Source organism: Mesoplodon densirostris, chromosome 3 (assembly GCF_025265405.1).
Source record: "Mesoplodon densirostris isolate mMesDen1 chromosome 3, mMesDen1 primary haplotype, whole genome shotgun sequence".
Lineage (NCBI taxonomy): Eukaryota > Metazoa > Chordata > Mammalia > Artiodactyla > Ziphiidae > Mesoplodon > Mesoplodon densirostris.
In genome coordinates, this window is record NC_082663.1 from 172,559,958 (window position 1) to 172,574,072 (window position 14,115).

Consider the following 14,115-nt stretch of genomic DNA (forward strand, 5'->3'; position numbering starts at 1 on the left):
TAAAGCAAATATACTCCAATAAAGATGTTAAAAAATATATTAAATTAAATTAAATTAAATTTAAAAAAAAAAGAATGCATAGGCGTCAACCTATGAACCTTTCTATTTGCCTCCATATTCTTAGCTTCCACTCCAGCAGTTTCCACTGAGAAACAGACTGAACAAGTTTGGGGAGTGAGCCAATTTGGCAAAGATCAGTCATCTCTTCCTGTGTTACTTAATGCCCCTAGCAGAGCATGGCGCTCACTTACCCATGTCTTCCTCATTCCTGCCATATTGTGTTATAAATATCTCTATTAACACTTCTTTCCCTAGATTCTAATTATCTGTTGATGTTTCTCTTTTCACCAGACAGAGTTCCTTGAGGAAATAGTGTATATATCACGTTTTACTTTTTCTAAATTTCTGCACAGCTCAGGCACATTATAAGTGCTCAGTATGAATGAAAGAAGTTTATATTTCAGATTAATAATGGGAAATAAATTCAGAGAAAGAGAAAGTACAGAAACACACATAGACAATGTGTTTTGAATTAGAGATCAATCTATGTAGAATGGAGACTTTGATATATATAATTTATGTCACCATACTTGTTAAATTTGTCCATGTTCTATAATATATAGTCCTGCCTATGTGGGCCCCCTCTTGAACCTGATGACCACACTTGATATGAATTCAGTATTTGCATAATATATGAAGAATGAGCCATATTTTCTTTTCTTTTTTTTTTTTTTTTTTTTTGCGGTACGCGGGCCTCTCACTGTTGTGGCCTCTCCCGTTGCAGAGCACAGGCTCTGGATGCGCAGGCTCAGTGGCCATGGCTCATGGGCCCAGCCGCTCCGCGACATGTGGGATCTTCCTGGACTGGGGCACGAACCCGTGTCCCCTGTATCGGCAGGCAGACTCTCAACCACTGCGCCACCAGGGAAGCCCGAGCCACATTTTCTTTGACGTTGATTATTCCATGGATATTTTGGTTTAAAAAACTTCAACCTTTATCCTAATTGCTATTCACAATATGCTATAGTTTATTGATCTTTGAACATATACCATGCACTATAGAGGGATCTGTACATTTAAATTTTAATCCTCATGAATATAGTGAAAGAATTTTGGTATTCTTATTTTACAGATGAGTACATTGGAACATGGAAGTGAAAATGATGATACTAAATTCGTAGATATTGTACACATATATTGCTATTTCTTTTTCTCCAAATGACTTTTAGATGGCCTGTTAATTAACTTCATAATGACCTGATCTAAATGTGTTTTTGCTATTAACACTGAGAAAAGAGCCAGCAGTTGGACAATTACTAGAAAGATGAAAGGATATGAATAATGCACATACTGGATAATTGACCCACTTGAATTATCTGTGTGGCACTGGCAAGAGTACTCTCCCCTCATTTACCCTAAATATTGCTTCTCAATATCCAGGATAGACTTATAAACAGGGAAGGAGAGTACATAACTCACTGAGGAGAACTAGCTGTTAAGAGGCCACTGCTACAAACTTGCTAACACATACAAATGCCTTATATGGGTATAAGCCCTTTCTCATAACCTAGCTCATGAGAGACAAGCAACAAATCATCCTGGTTCAGACATAAGACAAACCTGGATTCAAATTCCGGCTCTGCTTTTATTTGCTGACTGTGAGCAAGGTATATGAGCTCTTTTCTTGCCTGTAGAATGTGGGGAAAAGGTCTTAATACCTTCCTTAAGAGATTTTATAAAAACAAACTATTTAGTGTACTATATGGCCTATAATAACCCTTTCAGGTAGGCAAAGCTGATATTTTTGGTCCATTAGAGATGAAAAAAATTACAACCTTAGAGAAGCAAATGACATGCATTCAGAAATGTATGCAGCCTCTAAAAGACATAAGGTACTGCACTAGGCACTGGGGAAATGAAAAGAAATAGAGCCCGAACGAAATAGCCTTCAGGTGTCTCCAATTATCAGTAGGCTCTTAAGTGATAGTTCTGAGGCAGCTAATAGCATCATGTTTTTTAAACACGGTATGTCAGATGCTATTCTACATACATACTCATTTACTTCACAACAACGTTTCAAGCTAAGAGATATTATTATTACCAGTTTTTCTATGAGAAAACCAAGTGTATGATCAGACCACCCAAGATGGTTGTTTTCTTGCTCTTGGTATATCCCTTGCTCAGCCAGTACCTGCTTCACCTACATCCTACTCACATGACTGACCTCCCTACATACCTGCCCCTGCCCCAGCTGGTGACTGTCCTAACCTTCAGATCAGAACATCTCCACCTGATAGCTTATCAAAGTGGTGGTGAGGGGCATGCCCCTCTGCTAGTTTCCCGGGTAACGGATGAGCCCACCTGACATCAATTCCCCCTATAACTAGTAACCTCCCTCTCTCCCCAGGAGCAGAGGCTGACGCCAAGTCCTGCCCGCGTCTGCTGCACAAGGTGGGCTGTGCAGGACCTTGCTTCAAACAAGTAAGTGCCACCTTCCTCTAAACCATTGATGTCTCTGTCGCCTGCCGACTCTGGGTTCTTTTTCCATCCTGAAGCTGGGCAGGTACAGGCCTTGTAGGACTGCATGGTGCAGCCCATAAATTGGTGGAGCAGCCAGAAGACTAAGGAGACTCCCTTTAGCACCGAGATGTCAGGAAGTAAGGATAGGGGATGGAAGGCTGTGGGCCATCCACTAACGTGTGGCTGGAAAGTTGCAGGGGGTGATCTCAGAGTGGCCATCCACATATGTGGGCCCTGTGGTGGCTGTCCTTGATGCACAGGGGCTGCCAAGGGAATAGAGAGAACTCACAGTAGCCTGTTGGGGAGATATTAGCTGCCTTTCCAGTGGGGGAAAAAGAAGTGGCCGCAGTTACGGGCTGGCTGTTGCTTTTTGTGTTAAGAAAGGTCACAGAGGCTGAGCTGACAGCCAAGGCAAAGGTTAACTTGAATGCTGCTTCTGGTTCCTCTGAGAGTGAGGCATGTGAATGTGAGTGAATGATATGTGTTATTATCTATTACTGTTATTTGTTGAAAATGAATTGGCTATTTAGAAACTGAAAAAAAAAATTCCCTGATAATGTCCAAGATGGGGCTCTTTTGACATTCTAAAACTGGTTTTTGGCTTATGCCCTTAGAGGAAGTTAGCTTTCTAGAAGGAATTGGTATTTCTTTTTTCATGCGTTTGAGATGTAAATGAAATAAGAGCTTGTAGGTAAACTCTATAGGGATAATTATGTTTGGGGAATGTCTGTCTAAAGTAGTCTCTCCAGATTTTGGTAATATGCGACTAAATTAAATGAAGAGAATTCACTGATTACCTGGGTCATTTCAAATAGAATAAAATATTAGAACATTAATTGCTGGTCTGGTCTAAGTTTACCTACCCTTGCCTTCTTAAGAGAGGAACACTAAAGCATAACTTTTCCAATCAGGAAATGCTGGTATGACAGATATTCACGATTACTTGCTTCTTGGTTTTTACCACATATTAAGGTTTTTAAGGGTTCTGATTATAATCAGTCATAATTCTAGTTATTGTAACCAAGTTTCTTTATTTTTATTTTATTGTGATTAGGTGTTTAACTCTGCCTTTTAAAGTCTTTTGTCATTTATAGACAGTTGTACTCTGATGCTTTTGCAAAAGTGCTTCATCTTCAAGAAGATACATAGGAAGGACATTTTGACAAGTTTAGGTCTCTAATAAATTTTATATGATACAATTGAATGGGGTAAAAAATTAAAGAATCCTAATGGAAAGCCTGATGGCTTCCTAAAAAGTTAAAAAAAAGGATTGGTTACTGAGTGAACTGGTGAATATGGTTATGATTTTTATACATTTTGTCTGGAACATTACTGTTTTTTTGTTTGTTTTTAAAAATTAATTAATTTATTTTTATTGTTGGCTGCCTTGGGTCTTTGTTGCTGTGCGCGGGCTTTTCTCTAGTTGCGGAGAGCGGGGGCTACTCTTGTTGCAGTTTGCGGGCTTCTCATTGGGTGGCTTCTCTTGTTGCAGAGCACGGGCTCTAGGCGCACGGGCTTCAGTAGTTGTGGCACTCAGACTCAGTAGTTTTGGCTCGCGGGCTCTAGAGCGCAGGCTCAGTAGTTGTGGTGCATGGGCTTAGTTGCTCAGTTGCTCCACAACATGTGGGGTCTTCCCAGACCAGGGCTCGAACCCATGTCCCCTGCACTGACAGGCGGATTCTTAACCACTGCGCCACCAGGGAAGTCCAATACTACTGGTTTTGATCTGTGTTTTCCAGATATAGGGAAGCCCTTCCTTCAAGTTAGTTATAACTTATAGCAATTTGGTAAACTACACCTGTGGGTAGAATGGAAACATTTTTCTTTTCTCTCTGCCTGGTCCCTTCAGAAATTGGAGACTCTTGGGTTCTGAGCAGCCTCATCAGGTGGATGGGAAAAACTGTCTCCTGGCATGTGTGGGAATCTCTATATTTCGGGGACCTCTAGCAGAGAGAAATCCACCGAGGCAGAGCCTGATGGCAGACCTTTGGCATGGCTTTCCTGGCCTTGAGAGGCCTTTAGGGAATTCAGTCTGAGATTCCTTCTGAGGAGTTCTACCTCAGCCAGTTTGGAGGAGCCTATGTGGTCAATTGACCAGACTTATTTTGCAAACAAATTAGTCTTGATTTGGCTGTGTTTGGTGGTGATAAGGGTACTGTTAGAGAGAAAAATGTTATATTTCAGTAGATAAGAAATTCTGTTCCTGTTGATTGAGGTCTAGATTTATAAAAGTTATTGTATTAGCCTCACTTTTGCCCTGATGTTCAGGAGGAAAAGAAAATTATCTAATGAAGTTGTCACAGAGCATAACTACTCATGATGTATGACTGCTTACTTTAAGTCTGCCACTGAAAGCACATGTACAATGCTCGTGTAACAATTCAGTATAAGTGATAAAATGTGTAGCCTATAAAATGTTTCCCCATTAACATACCTCTGAGCTTGTTCACATTATCTGATCCGTTTTCCCCCATCATGGATAACAAGACAAATATGAAGGAGGTCAAGCACAGAAGGTCATAATCTGGACCCAGGGCAGGCGGCATTCACCCTGGCTTCTAGTGACATATACTTTGGTCTATCAAAAGATTTGCAATCAAAAGGGGGAAATGATGGGAACATTGTCACATATGGAGATATGGGGAAGTCATTCTGGCTTATACATGATTTAACTTAAACCTTACTGACCAGAGTGGCCTGCTTTGTGGCCTATGGACACATTGCTGTATTACTGAAAACTTGAGTTTTTCTGAACTATATGGGAGACCAGGACAAAAACCACAAGCAGGTGTGGTATTATCTCAGAATGCCAGTACTGCTTGTATTTTGTTTGGTGGTCGTGATCTCCCCTGTGTTGTACCTGTTAGATGTCTTACATATCATCCCTAGCCTGAGTGGAGGAATGTATTCAAGGATTGGGAAGCTATCATGGCCTCACTGCCAAATGACTCTAATTGTGGGGTCTACGGTGAGAAGCTGTTTTCATCCTCCTCTGGACTTTCATGAAAAATGGACCCAGCTAATGTGACTCTGTGGGGATGGCTGACAGTGGGGGACAAAGACTCTCACCATCTTCCTGTCCCACATGCCAATACGTCAGAAGGATCCCCGTCAATAAATGTTGCTGTACAACTGACTGCCCATGAACCCCCTTGGGCTATGCTGTGTGGAATGGAATAGGCTGGCTTCTGGACACATGAGCCCAACTAGTGGGATTAACTGTTTTTTGTTAGGAAAGACCTCATGGGTCCAGCTCTTAATGGCACTCAATGTAACATGGGGTGGGCAGACCTGTAGTTTGACTGCTGGCTAGGCTACCAGAATGTTTTTTTAGAGCTGGCGCCTTCCCCACCCCATGGGGGTGGCTCTGGGTTTGTGAAAAACAGGGGTGGCCTTACCTTCCTCATAACTTGTAAGGACACTGCTGTCATTGACTCCCTCTCCATTAACTCGGTAAGTGCTCGGCTCTAAAATTTGCCCACATCCTGGCGAACGAGTGTTCTGAGCATACTAGGTATCTTACTCCTGATGCTCTCTGGATGCTCGCTGTCTGTATGGTACTTGTGCTATCTGGTTGCAGTGCCCCCTACATACCTGACCCCAGGGATATGGGGAAGAGGAGCAGACCAAGATTGCAAGGCTCCTGCAGGGTCTGTACGGGTGGAGTGTAGGGTCAGGCCACCCAAGATGACTGTTCTCTTGGTCTCAGTACATCCCCTGCCTGACCAGTGCCTGCTTCACCTACACCCCATTCACATTCCTGACCTTCTTAAATATTGCCCCCACCCCAGCTAGTGATTTAGATCAGAACATCTCCACCATGATAGCTTATCAAAGGGGCCATGAGGGGTGTGCCTCTTTTCTACTTTCCCTGGTAATGGATGAGACAACCTGAGGTCAATTCCTCCTATAACTGGTAACCTCCCCTTGCCCCTGGGAGTGAAGACTGCCACCATGTCCTGCCCACTGTCTGCAGCACATAGTGGGGTGTCACTGCAGGACCTTGCTTCAGACATGTAAGATCCTCCATCCATTAAACCACTGATGTTTCTTTCACCGACTCTGGGCTCTTTCTTCAGTCTTGAGGATGGGCAAGTACAGGGCCTGTAGGCCTGCTTGGTGCAGCCCATCACTGAGGTTGTGAGAGCTTCAGTAAGTTGCCTAAGGTGGTATGTTTTAAAATGTCTAGCTGTCCCAGAGAGCCTTCACAGTCCATGTTCTCTCCTGTGAGCCATAGCCTCTTCCATGTTATTTCCATTGTTAGAGAAAGGGGACTTTACTTTTGGTCAAGATGTCATGGGAAGAAATTTGTGCATACTTGTTTGCTTCACATACACAGAAATGACAAATTTTTAAAAATATAAATCAATGGATAATTAGTCATATTAAAAAAAGAAGAGAAATCTCTCCATGTATCAGCAATCTCTTGCTGATAAGTTGGTATTCAAGTCATATGGGGGCACAGCAGTGGGAATCATATTTAATCACTTGAATGTTCTTGCAATAACTTGGTACAACACAGAATCTAGCCAGGGGCAGGGGCCATGCTCCTTATCAATAGGCTGTAATTGGAATAGCACAAATTACTTGTCTACCTTTGCAAACCAGAAACTTGCTGGTGACCTGTGACCCAGGAATAGAGCAGAAGCATCCTTGCAAGTACATGGAGCCTATCTGTGATACTTAGTGAGGAGTATAAAGTTCTGCAAAAGACAAAAATGGATCTTGAATCCTGTCTGACCATGAGATACTGTGCAGTTAACACCACCTGTGTGAACCTAAGTTTCCTCAGTGGCACAATGTGCATGAATAGAATCTACTTCACTGAATGGTTGTAATGATTAAATCAAAAATACATGTAAGTACTTATAAAAATGTCCTACTTCTGCTAAATAACAAGTATTTACTACTATTAAGACCAAATCATTTTACTTCCTTTAACTGCTTTTGGGAGAAATATTTTAAAAGGTGTCACATACCCTTCTGACATTTTAAATGGAGGTCATGGAAAGCTCATTTTAAAATTGTTATAAAATAATAGAAATTTAGGTTGTTAAAGGATTTTGAAAATCAGACCCCCAATTATAAAGATGTAGGAATAAAGGCCCAGAGAAGTAACTGACTTGTTCACGGTTTCACCTCCCCTAGTGCAGGAATCTGTTCCAATGCACTTGCACCAGGGCAGTGGGGCATTACTTTATAATGGAGGGCTGTGTGCCCCGAAACACAATGAGCCCACAATTTTGAAACTGATTTTTATATTCTACCCTCTAACTGCTTTCTATCTGCTGTCATTTCTACTTTTGGTTTATCTGATTCTAATGCCCCCCTATTTCTCCACATTTTACTCCTCTTATCCACATTGGGATAAGAAACAAATTAACCAGTGTGAACTAGGTTTAAAATATAAATGTGTAAGCTTTGAGTGAGGGTGGGGTGACTCTGCTGTGAGTAAAACACTTGCCTTTCAGTACCTTTATTTTGGTTTATTTATTTTGACTATTTCATAGCTGTGGATGGTAGTGGGAGTTGAGAGGAATTCTGGGCTGAGCATCAGGTTATTCGTTTTCTGAAAAATTGAAATCCTAAGAAAAGTGAACTACGATAAATGTGAGACATTGTTGCATTAGCATTTGGATAAATGTGAAAAATAGACATTGAGAATGAATTAATGACCATCAACCATCACCACCAAAAATTATGATAATAATAATAATCCAAGAATGGTAACTAAATTAGGAGATGTTAATGTGTTGAATTAGACTAAAACGTAAAAGTTAAAGAAGGTAGTCTGTCAATTCATTTTGTATTAATTGAGAAACAAGCAAATTAATTTAAGAAATGTAAGAAAAGTATTTATATATTGTCTTTCTGACTCTACATAAGTCATCTAGTCTGCAAGAATTGCCGTTCCAAGGGAAATTATGTTATCATAATGCTAATCTCTTGTTTCCCCCCAATATTTACCCACGTGCTCACGAACACATGCTGTCAGAAAGATGAATGTAGCTCAGGTTCTGGAGGACTTAAGACAATAATTGTCATCGATTTTTCTGGGACAGAAAGCATAAGACTGCCAAAATCGTGGGTTAAGAACATTATTAAACCATAACACATAGTCAAATAGCCAAACTTTGTAGGAAGCTCTTTGAAAATGTACCCTTTGGGGCATCACTCAGACTTTTCAACAGTAATTTGTGGCTTTGTTTTGTTTTGTTTTTGGTGTGATAGCATACATTTTATTTTTGTACCAGCTAATATCTGTTATCAGGAAGTTCGTAATTATACATTTCATAACTTGACATAAAATGTTTTTAACCTTAATTTTATCAATTGCATATCAATGCTTAATACTAACCTATAGTAAGATGCTATGATGATGATACTATTACTACTCTAAGCAATCACTTATTATGGTGCTTTGTATATGCCAGTTACTCTTCTGGGCAATTTACATGTATAACATATGTCATTTGATTATATAACACATGGAAATGGGCTTTTACTAGTAAGTGGTTTCTAATAACAAATCTCCCTGCTCCTGTATGGCTCCCCCACCAGCTCATTATGGCTTTTGGAATTCAACCATTAAGGAAGAATTTTCAAGAGCTTACACTGGATGCCAGAATAGTTTATGTCTCAGTCTGTGTTTGTGCTTAAGCTACTGTCTCTTAGTTGCAAATCCACCCTTCTGTACTTGAGAACAGTGGCACTAAACTCCACAGTTTTCATTTCTCCTTTTAAAATGCTTCCTACTGAGTTCTGAGAACAGGAGGCAGTATAGGGAGATGAGAAAGCAGAAGGAAAAAGTAAGAAGGGACTTCTTCATTCCTTCTTAAGCCTCTTCTTGCATAACGAGCGTCCTCATACTTGACCGTCTACTTTGACCTCTACTTATTCTTACTGCATTGCCAGGAATAGCCTCATCACTCCCCTGGCATTGACCCCTTCTTAAAGATCTGAGCCCCAGCTCCTTGGGAATCTTCCCCTAAGATGATAACTAGCCCTTTTTCATTTTACCCCAGTCCTAAAGATGGTAGCTGTTTCTCTATCTGAACTTTACTCGATACCAGAAGATTCTGAGAATTATTTGGTCATATCCGTGTCCTCTGATGAACTACTGATCTCCTTTCCAGTGGGAAATGAGATACTAGTAATTCATAATATAAAGTCATATTACAATTAATTTAAATGATCACTTCTTATGGATTATAATGAAATATCCTGAGAACCCAGTGTCTTCAATCCTTAATTCTTATAGTAATCATGATGACTACAAGAACTGTGGGTGAGATGCCTCTTCTAACTGCACTGGAGAATCTACAGACAGAAATGTATAAACTCAGGGCTTTTAATCCTCAGTAGAGGATTAAATAGAGAACAGAAGAGCTTCTATAACACTCGAAAGAATCTCTTTTTCTTATAGTGCAGGGCTGGTTTCTTTTAAAAGGTAGATGCATATTTTAATTGTGCTGATTGCAGAATTACAATGGAAATCAAAATCTTACACTTGCCATGTCTCTCATGAAAAAGCGAGGATATTAATTGGGAAAGTGAGACTGAAACTTGTATGGTGACATCTGAGGGGACTTGAACAATGCTGAGAATCTTAGGACTCCAAGGCTAAAATTTCTTAGTAGTGGAAGAAATCTACCTTCCTGGATGTGAGAAAACTATCCTGCTGTTGGATTAAGACCCTTCAGTAATTCTGTGTGATAAAGAACTCCAAATCAACCAGCTGGGATGCTGACTGAGAGAAACGGATAGTAGAAAAAGGAAGTTATTTTTATCTACTACAGTCATGTGACTAATTACAGAAATGGGGACTACAGGAGCTATGCATAGTTTATTCCTTGCTGCTATTATTTTCACAGAGATAGATATAGCTCTTCCTATCCATAAAGACCACATAGATATTTAGACATATTAATATTTGTATATATTATATGTTTTCTTTTGACCTCCTTTCTCCTATCCCCTTACTGTTTTATATAAAGGTAGTTTCTCATAGATAGGTTTACAATTGAGTTTTTAGGAAACAATATTCAGGTGGGACTCTGATTGTAATGGAAGATTAAATATCATCAGAAATGGTTGCTGTGATTGTTACCTAGAAATGAACACAGTGGCTGTTTGCATTTTGTGTATCTCCTTTTTGGACTAATGAAGAGAGTATTTTTGTTTGTATGAAGAGTAGTTGGATCCTATGATTGTGAAACAGTATAAGTATGTACAGAGGTGTGTATATGGTACCAGATAACCAGAGGAGTGAATTATTTCAGTTGTTAAGCATTTTTCTGTCAGCTCCAAATCCAACCTTCTACACTCTATTTTGTGATGCTCTGGCTGAACTCCTTAATTTTCATTTCTTCTCTGCCACTAGGATTTCTATCAGGTTCTTCCAATAGGAGGGACTCAAGAGAGACTAGAAATCAGGTGAAAAGGGAAAGGAATATTCTCCCTGTTATAGTCTTGCTTTGCCTTTTAATGTTACCCTTCACCTTGAAATGACAGTTGATTCCAGTCTCCAGTTTTCGGTTCTCCCAGAACCAGCTTCATTTTGCTCTCCCAAAGATATAGCAGGTTCAGCCAAGCAGCCCTTCCTCCCTGCAAGTCTGATCTCAAATGTATGTGTCGTCCCTCAAGCTCCTGAGATGCTAGCAGCATGTGGGCAGACCTCAGAGGTCTAAGACCCAGGTCTGAGGAGCCCCTGTTCTGATTACCTGTGATACTCATATCAGCCGGGTGGTACCCTGTCCTTGGAGGTCTGATTCCCAGCTCTGGGGTTCTCTCCTCTGAGCTGCTGAGCTAAGACTAACCCCATCCAGGTGATGCCCTCTCTACAGATGATTAAATCCACCTCTAAAAGGCCACTTGCACAAGTTTTTAGGTTCTGTTAACCCTGTCATCTTCCTTTTGGTGTCTGACTCCTGCAGTTACTATCTCTGTGTTGCTCATCTAATAGTTCATTCTGTATTAAATTCTCTCTATTGAAATACCTTGTCTGGTTTTTATTTTATGCAGTCCTAATTTGGTCTCTAATAGCTGTATGCCCATTCAGAGACTCAATCCCTTACCTGTTTAGTTGGTGGGGGGACAGAAGGGATAGTATAAATAATACCAAGGTGGTCTTTCCCAAATTGTTTTCTGGGGAATGCTAGTTCCAGCATTTCCTCCTTGCAAAATAATATTTATGGCCATGTGGATTTGGGAAATGTTAAATACTCTAGCAAACTATGAGAGAATCACAATGCACATAAGCATAATAAAGGCTCTGAGAACTCCAGCAGAAAAGAAGTGTATTTTGCTTTGACTCAGCATCTCCCCTCAAATTTTTTTAACTGTTAAAATGTTTTAACTCTGAAACTGTTCTATTTTCAGCTAACCTCTGTTACCACTCCATGATATACACTGAGAAATAGTATTCTCTAGAATCCTTAGCAGTTCAAAAGTTTTGCAGATTTTTTCAAGATCCCTTGAAAAAATTGAGGAGAAATCTAATGCCTATAATATGTAATGATTTTAGTGGGTTTTACTTATCTGTTTCAGCTCCAAGTATGGATGTTGACTGACAGTAATGTGCTTTGCAGTGAAATGTAGAATAAATGCTGAGGCAGGTCAGGATACAAGGAAAGTTATTACAGGAAACGAAAGACAAGGCAAGAGAACTCTGGAGGGGATTACAGGATAGACTTGCATTGTATGGTTATGGTTAAGTGAACAAGCTATGTATTCACACTGCCTAGGTATGGCTCTCAGCTATAACACTTGAGTGCCACTTGATTTTGAACAAAATTACTCATCTTCACTGTGCCTTGGTTTCTTATCTTTAAATGGAGATAACAGCAGTATAAACTTTACAGGTTTGTGAAGAAGATTAAATGTAACATAGGATATAATGTGATTAACACCTACGTAGCATTTAATTATTTAATGTACTCTCAAAAACAGGAGCAGGCCTTGTATAATGACTTAAGCTAGATAGAAAAGAATAGTAATGGGGCTTCCCTGGTGGCGCAGTGGTTGAGAGTCCGCCTGCCGATGCAGGGGACACGGGTTCGTGCCCCGGTCCGGGAAGATCCCACATGCCGCAGAGCGGCTGGACCCGTGAGCCATGGCCACTGGGCCTGCGTGTCTGGAGCCTATGCTCCGCAACGGGAGAGGCCAGATAGTAATGAAACAAATATAAGCTGTTCAAAATGGAAGCACCTTCAGAGGGTGTCCATTCCATCCCCCTCGTCCTATAGGTGAGACTAGAACTATGTCCTCCAGAGGCTAAGTGATTTTGTTATGAGCTAATTAATAGGGAAGTTAGATGGATATCTCAACTTCCTCACTCTTGGTAGAGAGCTATTTCAATTAAACTCTAATTTGTTTGGCTGTAGAATTTTTTTGTATTTTCCTGGATAAAGGCAAGAGGTAGTAATTCCAGAATATTTCTTTCTGGGTTCAGAGCTCTGGCTGATCTCAATGATGTTTAAGACCCAGCTACAACTCATGAGGGGTTTATTGATTTGCACAAACCACACCACATGCTTTCTCCCACTCCTAGTTCCTGTTTCTCTAATACCATTCTGTGTGGGAGAAACATGGGTAGAGTTAGCCTCAGAAAGAGTTGGAATAGTAGAAAGGGAGAAAAATAGTTTCATTCATTTTTTCAGCTTGATTGAAGTACAGCTGATACATAAAATTGCAAGATATTTAACATGTACAATGTGAGGATTTAAATATATGTATACATTGTGGAATGATCCCCTCCATCGAGTTAATTAACACATCCATCATTTCACGTATTTACTTTTTTTTTTTCTTTTTGGTGAGAACATTTAATTTCTGCTCTCTTAGCCAATTTCAATTACACAATACAGTGTCATCAACTGTAGTCACCAAGTTATACATTAGATCCTCAGACACCATTCATCTTATAACAGAAAGTGTGTTGAGTGAACAGAAAAGAGATGAAGGATTGACTTTTTTAATATATCCTCTCTCTTTATTTTGATGGTTACAGAATTCTGGGTTGAAAATCATTTTCCCTCAGCATTTTGAAGATGTTGTTCCATTGTTTTCTAGCAGGATTGACTATTTGAATACAAATTCACATCTTTTTTTAGAGCTGGGTCACCAAGCCTGGCTGTCCCATACCTTCTATCTCTCAGAATCCCCAGGGACACTAACACTGGGGAGGTAACCACTTCATTTCCCCATACTTAAGGAAACTTCTGAGCTTTATTAAACAGACCCAGAGAACCATGTTTATTGTTGTTTTGTTTAGTGATACACTTAGAAAGGTAAAGAATATGAGATATAAGAACAGTCATAATATACAAGCTTTCTACCAGTTCATGGAATTATGAATGAGCATATTATTTTAAAAGGAGAGCTTAATGAGGTAAAACAACATTGTACTGCAGTCCAACTAAAGCTATGTACAAATGCATATATAATTTATGATCTATGTATAATTCATATGTATGCAAACACCATATTTTATTGCAGTAAAATAGCACAGCAAGGTTAAAAACAAATGGCTAAGCTCAATACAGGCTTTACAATGTCACTGAAAGCCATTTTACTAGCATAAAGGCCTCCAAC